Source organism: Pongo pygmaeus, chromosome 2, assembly GCF_028885625.2.
Source record: "Pongo pygmaeus isolate AG05252 chromosome 2, NHGRI_mPonPyg2-v2.0_pri, whole genome shotgun sequence".
Taxonomy (NCBI): domain Eukaryota; kingdom Metazoa; phylum Chordata; class Mammalia; order Primates; family Hominidae; genus Pongo; species Pongo pygmaeus.
Genome location: NC_085930.1, coordinates 158808777 through 158826726, shown reverse-complemented (window position 1 = coordinate 158826726; position 17950 = coordinate 158808777). Strand labels below are relative to the sequence as shown.

Genomic DNA, 17950 nt, shown 5'->3' with positions numbered 1-17950 from the left:
CATCATGTTCAGACAGACTATTACATCTGGCAGTCAACAGTATGAGTGGAAAAAATCTACATTAAACCCCTTTTGTTGGGATGCTTTACACTTTCCACAGAACAGAAACATTAAGCTGTTATACAATTAGTCACAACTACAGTCCTCAAGTTTTTTTCTAATACAGATGAGTATTGTCTAAAACATGTCCTTTTTTGTGTGTGTGTGGTAGCTAGGCCCTGCCAGCACTGTGCTTGGCCCAGTTCACAAATCTCTTGTAACCTATAGCTTCCTTATCACTTCTCTAGGTTTCCTCTACTGCTAAGCTTTGTTTCCTGGCAGTAACTAAAATCTTCTGCTACTGCCATAGCTATTGCTGCTACTGGAACCACCATAGCCACCTTGGTTTTATGGTTTGGCAAAGTATTGGCCTCCACTACCATAGGAACCAGAACTTCTGCCTCCAAAGTTTTCTCCCTTCATGGATTCAAAATTTGAAGACTGACGGTTGTAATTGCCAAAATCATTGTAGCTTCTGCCACCTCCAAAATTGCTTCCACTGCTAGCACTAACGCTGCTTCTGCCTCCTCCATTGTTATAGCAGTCATAGGTGCCAGTCCTGCCATAGCCACTGCCCTGGTTTCCGTAACCGTGTTCACCACTTCTGTAGCCTCTGCTTCCGCCTCCAGAATAACCAGGGCTTCCTCCTCCATAAGCACCAACATTACAGAATTCATTATAACTATGCCCACTGCCGCCAAATCCATCACCACCACAGCTGCCACTAAAGCCCACACAACCATTAAAGTTTCCTCCATGACCAAAATTGTCATTTCCACCAAAACCACCTTCACAGCTACCACCAAAGTTTCCAAAACTACTGTGACCTCTTTGGCTCCGTGAAGCCATCTCTTGCTTTAAAAGCGCTTTCCTTACTTCCCCATTATATCCATTCACAGTATGGTGTTTCTGAATGACAGTCTTATCCACCGAGTCATGGTTGTCAAAGGTTACAAAAGCAAAGCCCTTTTTCTTGCCACTGCCTCAGACAGCCATGATTTCAATCATTTAAATTTTCCCATACTGTTCAAAATAATCTCTTAGGTGATGCTCTTCAATGTCTCCTTTAATAGCACCAACAAATGTCTTCCTCACAGTTAAGAGGGCACCTAGTCTTTGGGAATCTTCGCTTGAGACAACTCCCTTTGTTTCCACAACTCTTCCATCTACCTTGTGTGGCCTTGATTCATGGCGCTAGGTGTTTGGATCTCTCGTTACCACAGATTCTGTGAGTGTTTCCCATTGCTCACAATGGCTCCTCACACTCCCGTTGGTTGTTTCACCAAGCCTTTGATGAAGACCTTCCACAGCTGTTTGGTCTCTTTAGGAGACTCTGACTTAGAGTGGCAGATGGCAGATGGCAGAATTAGACAGATGGCAGTGGGAGGATACTTTAATGATACTTTTTCCACAGATAGAAAAGAGTAAGCTAACAAACATATATCTCATTTATTATTTGTTTGTTTTTATACATTTAAGAAATACAAGTGCAATATTGTTACATGGATATATTGTGAAGTGGTGAAGTCTGGGCTTTTAGTGTATCCGTCACCCAAATAATGTATATTGTACCTGTTAAGTAATTTCTCATCATCTACCTTCTCACACTCTTCCACCCTTCTCAGGTTCCATTGTCTCTCAGTCCACGTATATACATTATTTAGCTTCCATTTATAAGTGAGAACATGCAGTATTTGTCTTTCTGTGTCTGACTTGTTTCGCTTAAGACAACGGCCTCCAGTTCTATCCATGTTGCTACAAAAGACATGATTTCTTTTTATGGCTGTATAGTATTCCATTGTGTATATATACCACATTTTCTTTATCCATTCATCCATTGATGGACACTTAAGTGATTCCACATCTATGCTATAGTGATTGTAATTTTGTGCTGTGATAAACATGCAAGTGTAGGTATCTTTTTGATATAATGATTTATTTTCTTTTGGGTAGATACCCAGTAGTGGAATTGCTGGATCAAATGGCACTTCTATTTTTAGTTCTTTGATACATTTCCATACAGTTTTCCAAAGAGGTTGTACTAATTTACATTCCCACCAACAGTGACTGGCATTCCCTTTTCTCTATATCCTTGTCATCTGTTATTTTTTGTCTTTTTAATAATAGCCATTCTGACTGATACAAGGTGATAGCGCATCATGGTTTTAATTTCCCTGATGATTAGTGATGTTGAGCATTTTGTATATGCCTCTTGGCCATTTGTATGTCTTATTTTGAAAAATATCTATTAATATCCTTTGCCCACTATTTAATGAGATTATTTGGGGTTTTTCTTGTTATTGATGAGTTGTTTGAGTTCCTTGTAAATTCTGAATATCAGTCTCCTGTTGCATGCATAGTTTCCAAATATTTTCTCTTTTTCTGAAGGTTGTCTGATCACTCTGTTATTTTTTCTCTGCAGAAGCTTTTTAGTTTAGTTAAGTTCCATTTGTCTATTTGTTGTTTTTGTTGCTTATGCTTTTGAAGTCTTACTCATAAAATCTTTCCTAAACCAATGTCCTGAAGTGTTTCCCCATATTATCTGTTAGTAGTTTTGTAGTTGCAGGTCTTATATTTTAAGTGTTTAATCCATTTCAAGTTTATTTTCATCTATGGTGAGAGATAGGGGTCCAGTTTCATTATTTACATATAGATATCCAATTTTCCAAGCACCATGATTGAAGATGTTCTCTCTCCAATGTCTGTTCTTGACATCTTTGTTGAAAATCAGTTGGCTGTAAATATGTAAATTAATTTCTAGATTTCCTATTATGTTCCATTGGTCTATGTGTCACCAATACCATGTTATTCTTGTTACTATAGCCTTATAATGATGCCTCCAGATTTGTTCTTTTTGCTTAGAATTGCTTTGGTTTTTTGGGTTCTTTTTTGGTTCCATATGAATTTTAGGATTGTTTTTTCTATTTCTAAAAATAGCATTGGTATTTTCATAAGAATTGCATGGAACCTGTAGATTGCTTTAGGCAGCATGGCCATTTTAATGATATTAATTCTTCCAATTCATGAGCATATGATGTCTGTCCATTTGTTTGTGTCCTCTTTATTTCATCATAGTTCACTAGTTTCCATTATAGAGGTCTTTCACTTCCTTAGTTAAATTTATTCCCACATATTTCATTATTTTATAGCTATTATAAATGGAATCACTTTTTTATTTCTTTTTCAGCTGGCTCAATATTGTTGTATATTAATGCTACTAATTTTTGTGTATCGATTTTGTATCCTGCAATATTACCAAATTTATTCATCAGATCTAAGAGTTTTTTGGTGGAGGCTTTAGGCTTTTCTAGATATAAGATCATGTCATCTGAAGAGAGGAGCAATTTGACTTCCACTTTTCCAAGTTGGATGCCTTTTATTTCTTTCTCATGCCTGATTGTTCTGTCTAGGACTTCCAGTACTATGTTCAATAGGAGTGGTGAAAGTGGTCACCCTTGTCTTGTTCCAGATCTAAAGGCCTTCAATTTTCCATTTAGTATGGTGTTACCTGTCATATTTGGCCTTTATTATTTTGAGGTATGTTCCTTCTATACCCAATTTGAGGAGGGTTTTTTTTTATCATGAAGAGATGTTACATTTTATCAAATGCTTTTTCTGCTTTTATTGAGATGATCACATAGTTTTTGTCCTTTATTCTGTTGATGTGTGTATGTTGAACTGTACTTGTATCCATGAGATAAATCCCACTTGATCATGGTGTACTGCTGGATTTTGGGGGGTTGTATTTGTTGAGGAATTTTGCATTTAAATTCATCAGGGATATTGGTCTGTAATTTTCTTTTTTATTGCAAACTTGTCTGGTTTTGATATCAGGGCAATGCCAGCTTCATAGAATAAGCTATGGAGAAGTCCGTCCTCCTCAATTTTTGGAATTGTTTGAGGTGTTAGTTCTTCCTTGTAATTATGGCAAAATTTGGCAGTGAAGATATCCAGTCCTGGACTTTCCTTTGTGGGGAGACTTTTGATACTGCATCAATCTCATTACTTGTAATCGGTCTGTTCAGGTTCTCTCTTTATGATTCAGTCTTGATAGGTCATATATGTCCATGAATTCATCTATTTCCTCACAGTTACCTGGTTTGTTAGTGTATGGTTGTTCATAGCAATCTCTGATTATCTTATGCATTTCTGTGACAACAGTCGTAATGTCTCCTTTTTCATTTCTGATTCTATTTGTGTCTTTTTTTTTCTTAGTCTAACTAGTGGTTTGTTGATTTTGTTTATCCTTTCAAAAAACAAACTTTTCAGTGTGTCGATCCTTTGTATGGTTTTGTAGTCTGTTTCATTTAGTTCTGCTCTGATCTTTATTATGTCTTTCCTTCTTTTCTTGCTCTTCTAGTTTCTTAACGTGAATTATTAGAACTTACTGGGGATCTTTCTACTTTTTTTGATGTCAGATTTATTGTTATAGAATTCCTTCTTATCACTGCTTTGGTTTTATCCCATAGGTTTTGGCATATTGTGCTTTGATTTTCATTTGTTTCAATTTTTTTGAGCTTCTTCCTAATTTCTTCCTTGACCCAGTGGTCATTTAGGAGCATGTTTTTAAATTTCCATGTAATTGTACGGTTTCCAAAGTTCCTCTTCTTACTGATCTCTAGTTTTATTCCATTGTGGTCTGAGAAGATACTTGATATGATTACAATTTTTAAAAATCTGTTGAGACTTGTTTTGTGTCCTAATATATGGCTTATCCTGGAGAATATTCCATGTGTTGATGAGAAGAATTTGTATTCTGTAGCTGTTGGATGAAGTGTTCTCTGTCTGTTTGGTCCATCTGGTCTAATGTGCAGCTTAAACTCAATGTTTCTTTGTTAATTTTCTGTCTAGATGATCTGTCTAATACTGAGAATGGGATGTTGAAGTCCCCAACTATTATTGTGTTGGAGTTTATCTCTCCCTTTAGATCTAATATTTGCTATCTGTCTGGGTGTTCTGGTACTGGGTGCATATATGTTTAGTATAATTATATCCTCTTGCTGAGTTGATCTCCTCATCATTATATAATGACCTTCTTTGTCTCTTTTTACTGTTTTTCACTTTAAAGTCTGTTTTGTCTGAGGTAAATATAGCTATTCCTGCTTATTTTTGGTTTCTGTTTGCATGGGATATCTTTTTCCATCCCTTTATTTTCAGTCTATATGTGTCTTTACAGGAGAGATGAGTTTCTTGTTGGCATGTAGTTGAGTCATGTTTTTTAATTCATTCAGCCACTCTGTATCTTTTAAATGGACAGTTTAATTCATTTACATTCAAACTTTTTATTGCTATGTGAGGGTTATTCCTGTCATTTTATTAATTGATTTCTGGTTGTTGTGTATATCCTTTGTTCTTTTCGTTCTCTTTTATTATTTATCACTGTGGTTTAGTGGTTTTGTGTAGTAATAACATTTGAATTCTTTTTCTTACTTATTTATGTGTTTGCTCTACCAGTGCATTTTATACTTTTGTATGTTTTAATGAGGATAGATATCATCTTTTGCTTCCACATGTGGGACTTCCTTACGCATTTCTTTTTCTTTCTTTTTAAATTTTCTTTCTGTTTTTGTTTTTTAAGAGATAAGTGTCTTGCTATGTTGCCCAGGCTGGCCTTGATCTCCTGGGCACAAGTGATCCTCCTGGCTCAGCCTCCCTGGTAGTTATGACTATTGGTATGCACCACCACATCTGGTCAAGTATTTCTTGTAGGACCAGTCTAATGGTGAAGACTTCCTTTAGCTTTTGCTTCTATAGGAAAGACTTTATTTCTCCTTCACTTATGAAGGATAACTTTTCTGGGTGTAATATCTTTGGCCGACAATTTTTTTTTCCTTTCAGCATTTTGAATATATAATCTCATTCTCTCCTGAGCTATAAAGTTTCTGCTAAGAAATCTGCCATTGGTCTGATGAGGCTTCCCTCATAAGTAACTAGATACTTTTCTCCTGCTATTTTTAGAATTCTCTCTTCATCCTTGACTTTCGACAGTTTGACTATAATGTGCTGTGGAGAGGACCTTTTTGAATTTTATCTGTTTGGAAATCTCTGAGCTTTCTGTTTCTAGGTATCTAAATTTCTTGCTAGACTTGGGAAGTTTTCAGCTAAATTTCATTAAGTAGGTTTACTATCCCTTTTATTTTCTCTTCACCTTGTGGTACATCAAAAATTCAAATAATTTGGTTGCCTTATGGTGTTCCATATGTCACATAGGCTTTGTTCATTCTTTTTTCTTTATTTTTGTCTGACTAGGTGATTTTAAAAGACCCTATTTTGGCTGGGCACGGTGGCTCACGCCTGTAATCCCAGCACTTTGGGAGGCCAAGGTGGTTGTATTGCCTGAGGTCAGGATTTCGAGACCAGCCTGACCAATATGATGAAACCCCGTCTCTACTAAAAATACAAAAATTAGCCGGGTGTGGTGGCATGTACCTGTAATCCCAGCTACTTGGGAGGCTGAGACAGGAGAATGACTTGAACCTGGGAGTTAGAGGTTGCAGTGAGCCGAGATCACACCATTGCACTTCAGCCTGGGCAACAAGAGCAAAACTCCGTCTCAAAAACAAACAAACAAACAAAAAACCTTTTTCAAGTTCTGAAATTATTTCTTCTGTTTGGTCTAGTCTATTGTTAAAGCTTTCATATGTATTTTGTATTTTATTCAATAAATTCTTGCATTACTGAATTTATATTTGGTTCTTTTTTATGATATCTATGTCTTTAGTAAATTTCTCATTTATGTCCTGAATTTTCTGATTTCTTTGTATTGTTTTTCTGAGTTCTCTTGTGTCCCACTGAGCTTTTTAAATATTATTTTGAACCATTTTGAATTATTTTTCTGAGATTTCGTAAATTTCTTTTTCATTGGAATCTGTTGCTGGAGAATTATTGTGTTCCTCTGGAGGTGTCATATTTCCTTGTTTTTTCATGTTTCCTGTGTTCTCATGTTGATGTCTGTGCATCTGGTGTAATGGTCACTTCTTCCAATTCTTTGAATTTGCTTTCATAGCGGAGGACTTTTTCCTGAAGATGTCCCTATGGCATTGGTTGGCAGGGTACTTTGGCTTTGAATTAGGGTGTGTGCAATAGTGTAGTCTCTTTTTGATTTCTTTGCCTATAAACAGTGTCAAGAGTGTCTGTAGTTCCCTCAGTGGCTTAGGGTGTAATCATTAACGGAGGGCGTGGTGAAGTTTTGCTGGAGACAGGCACATCAGGTGGGCCAGCCATTGGGTCCCAATGGTGGCGGCAGCATGCCAAGCATGCCTGTCCTTCGCTCCCAGGGAAGTATATGCTGGCATTGTTTTTAGCAGGTACAGGTGAGCCAATTCTTGGGCCTCTAGGCTGCTTACTTGGGAGCCAGTAGTGGCAGTGGTGGGTCAGGGAGGTGGGTGGGTCCTTGGGCCTCTAGGCAGTGGGTGTAGTGTGGCCAATGACAGTAGCAGTAGTGGGACAATTCTCTGGCTCCTAAGTGGTGTTGACGGTGGCTATGATAGGCTGGGTGAGCCAGTCCCCAGGCCTGAAGGTGATACACATGGGTGAGTGCCAGCTATGGTACTAGCAGCAGGTTGGGTGGTCTGTTCTCTGGCCCCCAAGAGGAGTCCTCACATGCCAATGGTGGTAGACGGGGAAGGGAGATCCCCAGGTTCCTGAATGGCGTGCCTGGGCACTGGTGGATATGAGCTGGGCCATGTAGACCTGTCCTCAGACCCCTTGGAGGTGCATGCAGGTACTGGCTGTGGTAGGCAGGGGTGAGATGATCACCAGGCCTCTGGCTGAAATGCTCAAGTAGGGGGAAGCTGCGGCTATGCTGCAACTCTGCTCCTGTGAAAAGCAGGGTTGCTTTCAGTGGCTGCAGTCTTAAATGTATGGCAGGGGGGCATACAAACTTGGGCCCTTGGTGGCAGATTTAAGGAGGATAGCCTGTCCTCAGGGTGCTTTCAAAGCAGCCATGCTACTAGGAGTGGCAGGGTTGCTCCCAATAGTTTGCACTTCAGCCCTGGTGGCAGCAACTAGCAGCAGCACCTGGCTGCATGCAAGGTATGTTAGTGGGGCTCTATGGATATGGAGATGCAAGGGCTACTGAGCCCCAGGGCAGGATGCAGGCTGGTGGGAGCTGGACTCTCAAAATGGCACTTTGCTGTAGCTGCTTAGGACTCCGGGCATCTGTGGGACCCCCCTCTGAAGCAATCCTGTTATGCAGTCTCCAGGCAGATCCCTATGTTAGTCTCAGGGCCCTCATGAGTTGAGGGGCTCTCCCATGGCTAGGATTGGGAGAGTCTGCAGTGAGAATGTAGACCACTGGGAGTCACTCACTTACTCTTTCCCCACATTGAGGAGCCTCTGCAGACTCCAGCTGATCCTGTCATCCCTGAGCTGACTACCTCACTCCCCTCTCCTTTGTCTTAGGTGTCTACTGTCATTTCTTTGTTGAGTTCCAGTGTTCTTAGGTGATCTGTTAGAAATGTGATTATCTGCTGGGCGTGGTGGCTCACACCTGTAATCCCAGCACTTTGTGAGGCTGAGGCGGGCGGATCACGAGGTCAGGAGATTGAGACCATCCTGGCTAACATGGTGAAACCCCGTCTCTACTAAATATACAAAAAATTAGCCGAGCATGGTGGCGGGCACCTGTAGTCCCAGCTACTCGGGAGGCTGAGGCAGGAGAATGGCGTGAACCCGGGAGGCGGAGTTTGCAGTGAGCTGAGATGGCACCACTACACTCCAGCCGGGGCGACAGAGCCACCTGCTCCCTCCTCTGTTTAGGAAGATGATTAAGTGCCAAACTACGTAGGTTCAATCAATCCATCTCCTAACTAAATAACTTTAGGCAAGTACTCACCTTCTCCATGCCTTAACTTCCTTATCTGTAAGATGAGTAACACCAACCTTATATGATTTATGTGGATTAATTGAGTGAATATTTGTAAAGCACTCAAAATAATGCCTGTATGTAGAAAGCATTATATAAGTGTTTGCTAAATAAAATGAATACTTCCTTGATTTAACATTTAATTAAGATGACTTAAATAAATCACCATTATGTCTGACAAATAGTAAGTAGTCAACAGGAGTTGCCATTACCATTACAGGAGGTGATGTGGTGATCATTGCTAAACATTTCCTTACTAGCAGACTTTCAATCCTACACTGGGGAGAAGTCTGTTTGCTCATTAATAATGGGAGTTCATAACCCTTATGCAGTTTTTTTCCTTATAGGCCATATAATCAAGTAAAACAGCGATGGTAAGGGAAAATCTGTTCAAGAAGAGATCCCGTAGGAGTTTAAAAAAAAAAAAAGGGGGTGGTAATATAAAGTTGTAACTGTCAGGACTGTTCAAAGCTGATGAAAATGTTAGCGAAGAACCAAGGCTTTACCTTTAGGGTGGGCATAATTAATACGGAAGAAATCAAGCTTTCAGAGCCTTTGCCAGAGACTGGCAGCAACAGCATCCCCTGGGAGCTTGTTAGAAATGCAGAATATTGGGCCCTCCCAGAATCAGAATTAGCAAGATCCCCAGGTGGTTCTTATGCAAATTAAAATTTGAGAGGCATTGTTGTATAATATTTTTACTTTCCATGTTTTTTTCCTGTAGTTTATTTTGAATATGCCATATCAATAATACTAACGTTTTGGCCATATTAGGTCTTTTTTAAAGTGATACATGTTTCTTTGAAGGTGTGACTAAAATTTGGCTACATGCAATGGTTTTAGTATATCCCAGGGACAATTTTTTCTAATCAAAAGTCACTTCTGGTTTTATAATACAAATAAGCATGAAAGGAGGCACCATGCATGTTTTATAGCAAATGTCACTGTCATTTCTCAGGTTTATTACATGAAGGATGCATGTTTTTAAAAAAAAATCATCTCCAAATCACCAGAGTTCAGAATTTTATCACTTTTCACTGTTCACTCTTGCTTAACCTGAAGGTGACAAATGAAAACCGATCTCTGATTCATGCTTCTTCTGCTATAATGAAGCCACAACTCACTGACTTTTAAAATAGAATGTTTCAAGACCAAATATTTTATTTGGATGTATCTGAGGGGCTAAAATATTTCTATTGAAACTCTCTGTGAGAAAACATTCTAGATATGAAACATCTGTTTTTGGTCATTCCAGTTAAAGACTAATATTTGCACAGGGCAGAGAGGCCCATGGTAATATTGTGTTGTTCTAAGTACAGTATTCCCATGATTCAATATTCCTGAAGGATTGGGTCAAAGTATTCACCCAATTAACATGGCTCAAACATTCCCAACATATTTGTGAATATGTACATCTGCAAATATATTAAACACACTTTCCCACTTCCTCTTTTTCTATGTTTTTGGGGATAGAGGGTGGGGAGAGTGTGGGTGGGGTTGGACACAGCTATGGAAAAACCCTGAAGCTCAAAATCAGGGGTAAAGTGCCTAGAAAGAGTCAAGGGAGACAGGAATGTCAGATTTAGTATTTCTCAGTAGGAGTCATTACAACCAGTGGCTCTTTCAGACGACCTTCTGGGTCAGAGTGAAGATGATCAAGACACCTGCCATTTACTATGGTGTGGCTGTGGGGGCCATTCGTCCCCACCTTTTGCAGAGCAAGAGGTCAGAAAGTTCCATCGTCTAGTCTAACTTTCTTTGTGTAGGGTACTGGAGCTGAAGGCCTTGTGATCAAACCTTTAGGTTTTCAACCTTGGCTGCACAATTGGAATCACTTGGGGAGCTTTAAAAGTTACTGATGCCCAGGTTTCACCCCCAGACATTCTGATTGAATTGTTCTTGAGTACAACCTGGGCATTGAGATTATGATGACCAGTGTGCAGACGGGGGCCTCTGTACCACAACCCTTGGCGCTCCTCTCTCACTTCCTCAGAATACACCCTCCTCTCTGATTTCTGCTCCTCGTATCATTCAATTCCTTTTCTATACCCCCAGAGTTTCCATCGCAGTTCCTTTCCAAGGCTGGGTTCTTCTGCCCACAGTGTTTGAGCCCTCAGTCTCTTGGTTCTTGGAAATCATTATGAGCTGAATTGTGCTCCTCAAAATTCACACATATGTTGAAATCCTAACACCCATCCAGTACCTTAAAGATGTGACTATAGAGCCAGGGCCTGTAAAGAGGTAACTAAGGTAAAATGAGCTCATATGGGTGGGCCCTAATCCAATATAACAGGTGTCCTTACAAGAGGAGGACATTAGGAGACAGATAGGCACAGAGGAAAAACCATGTATTACTACAGAGAGAAGATGGCCATCTACAAGGCAAGGAGAAAAACCTCAGAAGAAAGTAATCTTGTCGACACCTTGATGTCAGACTTCTAGCTTCTGTAATTGTGAGGAAGTAAATTTCTGTTGTTTAAATCCCCCAGTCTGTGGTACTTGATACAGCAGCCCAAGCACACTAAGACAGAAATCTTCCCAGCACACAGGGTGCATTTTGAGTCACAGCCCTTCTCTCTGCAGAGACTGAGTTTGCTGGCATGTAGATTAGCCTTTAATATCTGAGAGAGTTTTTGCATAGAGAGGAACACCAACAATTATATGAACCTTAATGTCAGTGGAGTGAGCATTTAGGTATTGATATAAAATTTGATTAAATTCCTTTAAACAGCAATTGCAAACTTAGTATGTCTGATTCTTTTGAACATTTCAACACCTTAAAATACAAAATACACAAAATGCATTTTGTAGATAAAACAATAAAACTTATTACAACATTTAACCTTAAGCTATTCCAAACATCAAGTACCATGTGGTGAATTTATTTCTTCCTTAAAGTTGTTTTATACCTTTCTAGGATTAGAGATAAACTTATTTTGATTTCTTCCTAATGTTTCAGTAATATTAGTTGGATACCTTCTGGGTAATAATTTTTACTCAACCCCAAATTCCCTGGGGTCCTGGATTTTTTTTTCTTTTTTCTTTTTTTTTTTTTAGATGGAGTCTCGCTTTCTCGCCCAGGCTGGAGTGCAGTGGCACGATCTCGGCTCACAGCAACCTCCGCCTCCCAGGTTCAAGCGATTCTCCTGCCTCAGCCTCCTGAGCAGCTGGGATTACAGGCACCCACCACTACACCCAGCTAATTTTTTGTATTTTTAGTAGAGATGGGGTTTCACCATGTTGGCCAGGCTGGTCTCAAACTCCTGACCTAGTGATTCTCCCACCTCAGCCTCCCAAAGTGCTGGGATTACACAAAATTCAGTTTTTTCTTCTAAAGTGACTTAAACCTAAGACAATAGCCTCTCTTTCTTATTATTTAACTTTGTTGTTAGGTTGCTTAAACTTTTTAAAGTCAACTCCTTTCTCTAGATTTTAGTTTGTCCCCAGAACTTTGTGTTTGTTTTCTGAAATAATGTATTTTAAAGTCTCACTTGGTCAAGACGATATAATACATTACCCTGTATTGGGGTAGATTGATCTGTCATATTAGGGTTTTAAACAACATATATGTTCTTATTGGTACTTTATTGCCTTTGCTGGAACCACCAGAGTTTCATTACCTCAGTCTGTGTGCTTAGCAAACCTCTGTAGGACATTTAGGAAATTTATCGTTTTGGAATACACGAATGGACCTCTTTTTTATTTGGTTATGCAACTGACCCCTGGTGCTAATTAACAATCCAATTATTCTGTACTTTTTGTTAACTCATTAGTTAGAAGCTCATAACCCTTCATAAACACCACTTGTTTCAATTTAAACTTATTCTATTTTTATGCTTATATCACCACATAATGACTAGAGCCTATCTTCTGCTTGAGCTTGAGTGACATCACAAGCAAAATATCTTCTAATTAGTTAACCTTGGAAGATGCCATTTTCAAAGCTTCTTACCCAATCCATGGCTTCTTCACATCCTTACTTCACCTAGGGGAGCAGGGAGAAGGGCAGTTTTGGCCACACACACAAATGGGATCTTTTGTGTTGAGCTGATGAATAGAGATAGGATGGCATGTCTTCTTTTTTGGCTGATTTTGAACCTCTTCGGAGAGGCTAAAAGCAGACACAGTCAAGTGGGACTTTGTGAGATTTACCCAAACTGAGCTGCTTTGGAGGCATATGCAACAAAGAATGGCCCAGAGTTAAAAGGAAGGTTCTCCTTGTTTTTTTGGAGACAGAGTCTTGCTCTATCCCCTAGGCTGGAGTACAGTGGTGTAATCTCAGCTCACTGCCACCTCTGCCTCCCAGGTTCAAGCGATTCTCATGCCTCAGCCTCCCAAGTAGCTGGGATTACAGGCGTCTGCCACCACACCCAGGTAATTTTTTATTTTTAGTAGAGACAGGGCTTCATCATGTTGGCCAATCTAGTCTTGAACTCCTGACCTCAGGTGATCCTTGGCCTCCCAAAGTGCTGGGATTACAGGTGTGAGCCACCTCGCCCAGCCCCCTTTGTTTATTATAATGATGATGATGAGGATGATGATGATGACAGCTTTTTATTGTCTATTGCACCAGAGCCTGTGGTCCTACTTTGTATGTTTTATATATATATTATATAGTCCTCAAAATAGTCTTTATTTAGTCCTCAAAATAGTCTTTTGAGCTAGGTATTACTTATTGGGCTATTATAAATAGTGCTGTTTTTCAACCTCTTTTAAAGGTTTTTTGGTGCAAAAAATGTGAACACGTTTTTGTTGCATGTATACCTATGGTTGGAATGGATAGGTCCTGGGGTATGGGTAGGATCAGCTTTGGGAGATTTGATATATATCACATCATAGGAGCTCAAGACTAGCGTGGGCAACATGGTGAAACCCTGTCTCTACCAAATATACAAAAAAAAATTAGCCAGGCGTAGTGGAGAGTGCCTGTAGTCCCAGCTACTCAGGAGGCTGAGGCACGAGAATTGCTTGAACTAGGAGGCAGAAGTTGCAGTGAGCTGAGATCACGCCACTGGATTCCAGTCTGGGCAACAGAACAAGACTGTGTCTCAAAACAAACAAATAAACAAATGAACAAACCCCAAAGATACATATTTATCACATATCAGCAGGCACATTATATCAACGACTTATTGTTGATGCTAACTTTGGCCCACTTTCAAGGTCATGCTTGCCACTCTTCTCTTGCTATTTTTCCCTTTTCATATTCTATTCATTAGCAGTAAGTCACTAAGTCTAGCCTACACTCAAGGGAAAAGGAGATAAACTCTACTTCTGGAGGAGGGTATATATGAAAGACTTTATAGGCTTATGTTAAATGACCACAGTAATTAATAAATATTTAGAAGGAGACACTTTGAGGTTATGCAAATATCTCACTCATCCTAAAAGTTTCACTCACTAATTTTAGCATTCATCAGTGGATCCTGCTCATAGTAGCTATTACTGTGGTGTTCTAATGGTGATTTTCTATTTCTCTCATTCCTTGTATATTTAGTACTTACAATTCTTCTGTAAGGAAGATTTGTCCCTTCTTACCCATTTATGTATGTATGTATGTATGTATGTATGTATGTCAGTATGGAGTCATGAATATCACGAAGATTCTATTTTGGGGCTTTAATTCAATACTACCATTACTTAATTTGTTGCTCAAATTGTTCCAACTTTGGCCATTGGTAGCACTTTCAGTTGGTTCTTGTATGTCTTCAATATACACCATCCTTTTTTCTTTCTTTCTGTCTTTTTTTTTGAGACGGAAGCTCACTTTGTTGCCCAGGCTAGAGTGCAGTGGTGCCATCTTGGCTCACTGCAACCTCCGCCTCCCAGGTTCAAGCGATTCTCTTGCCTCAGCCTCCCAGGTAGCTGGGACTACAGGTGTGTGCCACCACACCTGCCTAATTTTTTGTATTTTTGGTAGAGATGGGGGTTTCACCGTGTTAGCCAGGATGGTCTTGATCTCCTGAAGTCATGATCCCCCGGCCTCGGCCTCCCAAAGTTTTGGGATTACAGGTGTGAGCCACTGTGCCTGGCCTTTTTTTGTTTGTTTTATAGAGCACTTTCTTCTTAATCAGCTTTGTTGAGGTATAATTTATATACCATAAAATTTATTGACGTGTATGCACATATTCAACTTTCATACTCATCACATCAGGAGGTACATGATATCAATATGAATTTTAGTATATTTACAGAGTTGTAAAACTAATAGGACAAACTAATTGTAGAATACTTCTACCATCTCGAAAGGAAGCCTCATCTTCATTTGCAGTCATTTTCCCATTCTCAATCTCAGCCATAGGCGTTTACTAATCTAATTTCCATCTCTATAGAGTTTTTTTCTGGACACTTCCTTTCTGGCACTGTAAGATGCTCCAGGCTTATATTGTATTTACTCTGCTCTAGATCTAGAAACAACTATTTCTTTAAGGAGCACTGGTTCTGTTTGTTGGAAAAAGGTATTTAGATTTGGGAGGCCAAAGCGGGTGGATCACCTGAAGTCACAAGTTTGAGACCCTGGCCAACATGGTGAAACCCCATCTCTACTAAAAATACAAAAGTTAGCAGGGCATGGTGGTGCGTGGCTGTAATCCCAGCTACTTGGGAGGCTGAGGCAGAATTGCTTGAACCTGTGAGGCAGAGGTTGCAGTGAGCCGAGATCATGCCACTGCACTACAGCCTGGGCGACAAAGTGAGACTACATCTCAAACAAACAAACAAAAAAAAGGTATTTAGAAATAAAGATCTAAGTAGTATGTGTACTTGTTACTACTCGACTGTCATTGCTTCAGCTTCTGTTAGTGAACAGAGGTAGGAGATATATGTATGTATACTAACCCATGTATCTACAATACCTGTATTTATGCTCATATATCTGTATACATATTAATATAAGTTCATGCTGATAAATGTGACTCTAATCCAGCACCACAGGGGTCATTCTAACCTTTCACTCTTGCTTATTTGTAACTTCTTTCTCATGTCAGTGAGAAACCTGGCTCTCATTATTTACAATATATTGTCTTATTCAATTTTTATTTTTTATTTTTTGTTGTTTAGTTTTTATTTCATGATCATAAATGTAACTGTGTAATCCAGCTAGACATGGAAGGGAATAAGGAAAATATGGAACCTAAAGAATAGCAGAGATAGCACAAAGATTATAGGATACTGTGAGCAAATGGGTTGGAGGGGGCTCTCCTGAGCTACAGAAGCAATTCTCTTGTGGTTAACATAAAACACGATTCAAATTTATTAGCGTTTTCCACAGTCAGCAATGATTTTCTTGCTGGTCTTGCCATTCCTGGACCCAAAGCATTCCATGGCTTCCACCTTATTAGTGCCCTCTTTCACCTTGCCAAAGACCACATGCTTTGCCTACCAACCACTCAGTCTTTGCAGTGCAAATGAAAAAATGGGAACCGTTTGTGTTGAGTACAGCATTTGCCATGGACAAGATGCCAGAACCTGTATACTTCAGGATGACGCTCTCATTATTAAATTTCTCACCATAGATGGACTTTCTACCAGTGCCATTATGGCATGTGAAATCACCACCCAGACACATAAATCCTGGAATAATACTGTGAAAGCAAGAACTCTTTATTATTATTATTATTATACTTTAAGTTTTAGGGTACATGTACACAATGTGCAGGTTAGTTACATATGTATACATGTGCCATGATGGTGTGCTGCACCCATTGACTCGCCATTTAGCATTAGGTATATCTCCTAATGCTATCCCTCCCCCCTCCCCCCACCCCACAACAGTCCCCAGAGTGTGATGTTCCCCTTCCTGTGTCCATGTGTTCTCATTGTTCAATTCCCATCTATGAGTGAGAACATGCGGTGTTTGGTTTTTTGTCCTTGCGATAGTTTACTGAGAATGATGATTTCCAGTTTCATCCATGTCCCTACAAAGGACATGAACTCATCATTTTTTATGGCTGCATAGTATTCCATGGTGTATATGTGCCACATTTTCTTAATCCAGTCTATCATTGTTGGACATTTGGGTTGGTTCCAAGTCTTTGCTATTGTGAATAGTGCCGCAATAAACATACGTGTGCATGTGTCTTTATAGCAGCATGATTTATAGTCCTTTGGGTATATACCCAGTAATGGGATGGCTGGGTCAAATGGTATTTCTAGTTCTGGATCCCTGAGGAATCGCCACACTGACTTCCACAATGGTTGAACTAGTTTACAGTCCCACCAACAGTGTAAAAGTGTTCCTATTTCTCCACATCCTCTCCAGCACCTGTTGTTTCCTGACTTTTTAATGATTGCCATTCTAACTAGTGTGAGATGGTATCTCATTGTGGTTTTGATTTGCATTTCTCTGATGGCCAGTGATGATGAGCATTTCTTCATGTGTCTTTTGGCTGCATAAATATTTTCTTTTGAGAAGTGTCTGTTTATATCCTTCACCCACTTTTTGATGGGGTTGTTTTCTTCTTGTAAATTTGTTTGAGTTCATTGTAGATTCTGGATATTAGCCCTTTGTCAGATGAGTAGGTTGCGAAAATTTTCTCCCATTTTGTAGGTTGCCTGTTCACTCTGATGGTAGTTTCTTTTGCTGTGCACAAGCTCTTTAGTTTAATTAGATCCCATTTGTCAATTTTGGCTTTTGTTGCCATTGCTTTTGGTGTTTTAGACATGAAGTCCTTGCCCATGCCTATGTCCTGAATGGTAATGCCTAGGTTTTCTTCTAGGGTTTTTATGGTTTTAGGTCTAACATTTAAGTCTTTAATCCATCTTGAATTAATTTTTGTATAAGGTGTAAGGAAGGGATCCAGTTTCAGCTTTCTACATATTAGCCAGTTTTCCCAGCACCATTTATTAAATAGGGAATCCTTTCCCCATTGCTTGTTTTTGTCAGGTTTGTCAAAGATCAGATAGTTGTAGATACGCGGCGTTATTTTTGAGGGCTCTGTTCTGTTCCATTGATCTATATCTCTGTTTTGGTACCAGTACCATGCTGTTTTGGTTACTGTAGCCTTGTAGTATAGTTTGAAGTCAGGTAGCATGATGCCTCCAGCT

At 39.5% G+C, this 17950-nt stretch overlaps 1 pseudogene; it reads right to left on the bottom strand.

Moving 5' to 3' along the window:
* Positions 1-324: 324 nt before the first annotated feature.
* Positions 325-15204, bottom strand: LOC129032940 (heterogeneous nuclear ribonucleoprotein A1-like; annotated as a pseudogene).
* Positions 15205-17950: the final 2746 nt, after the last annotated feature.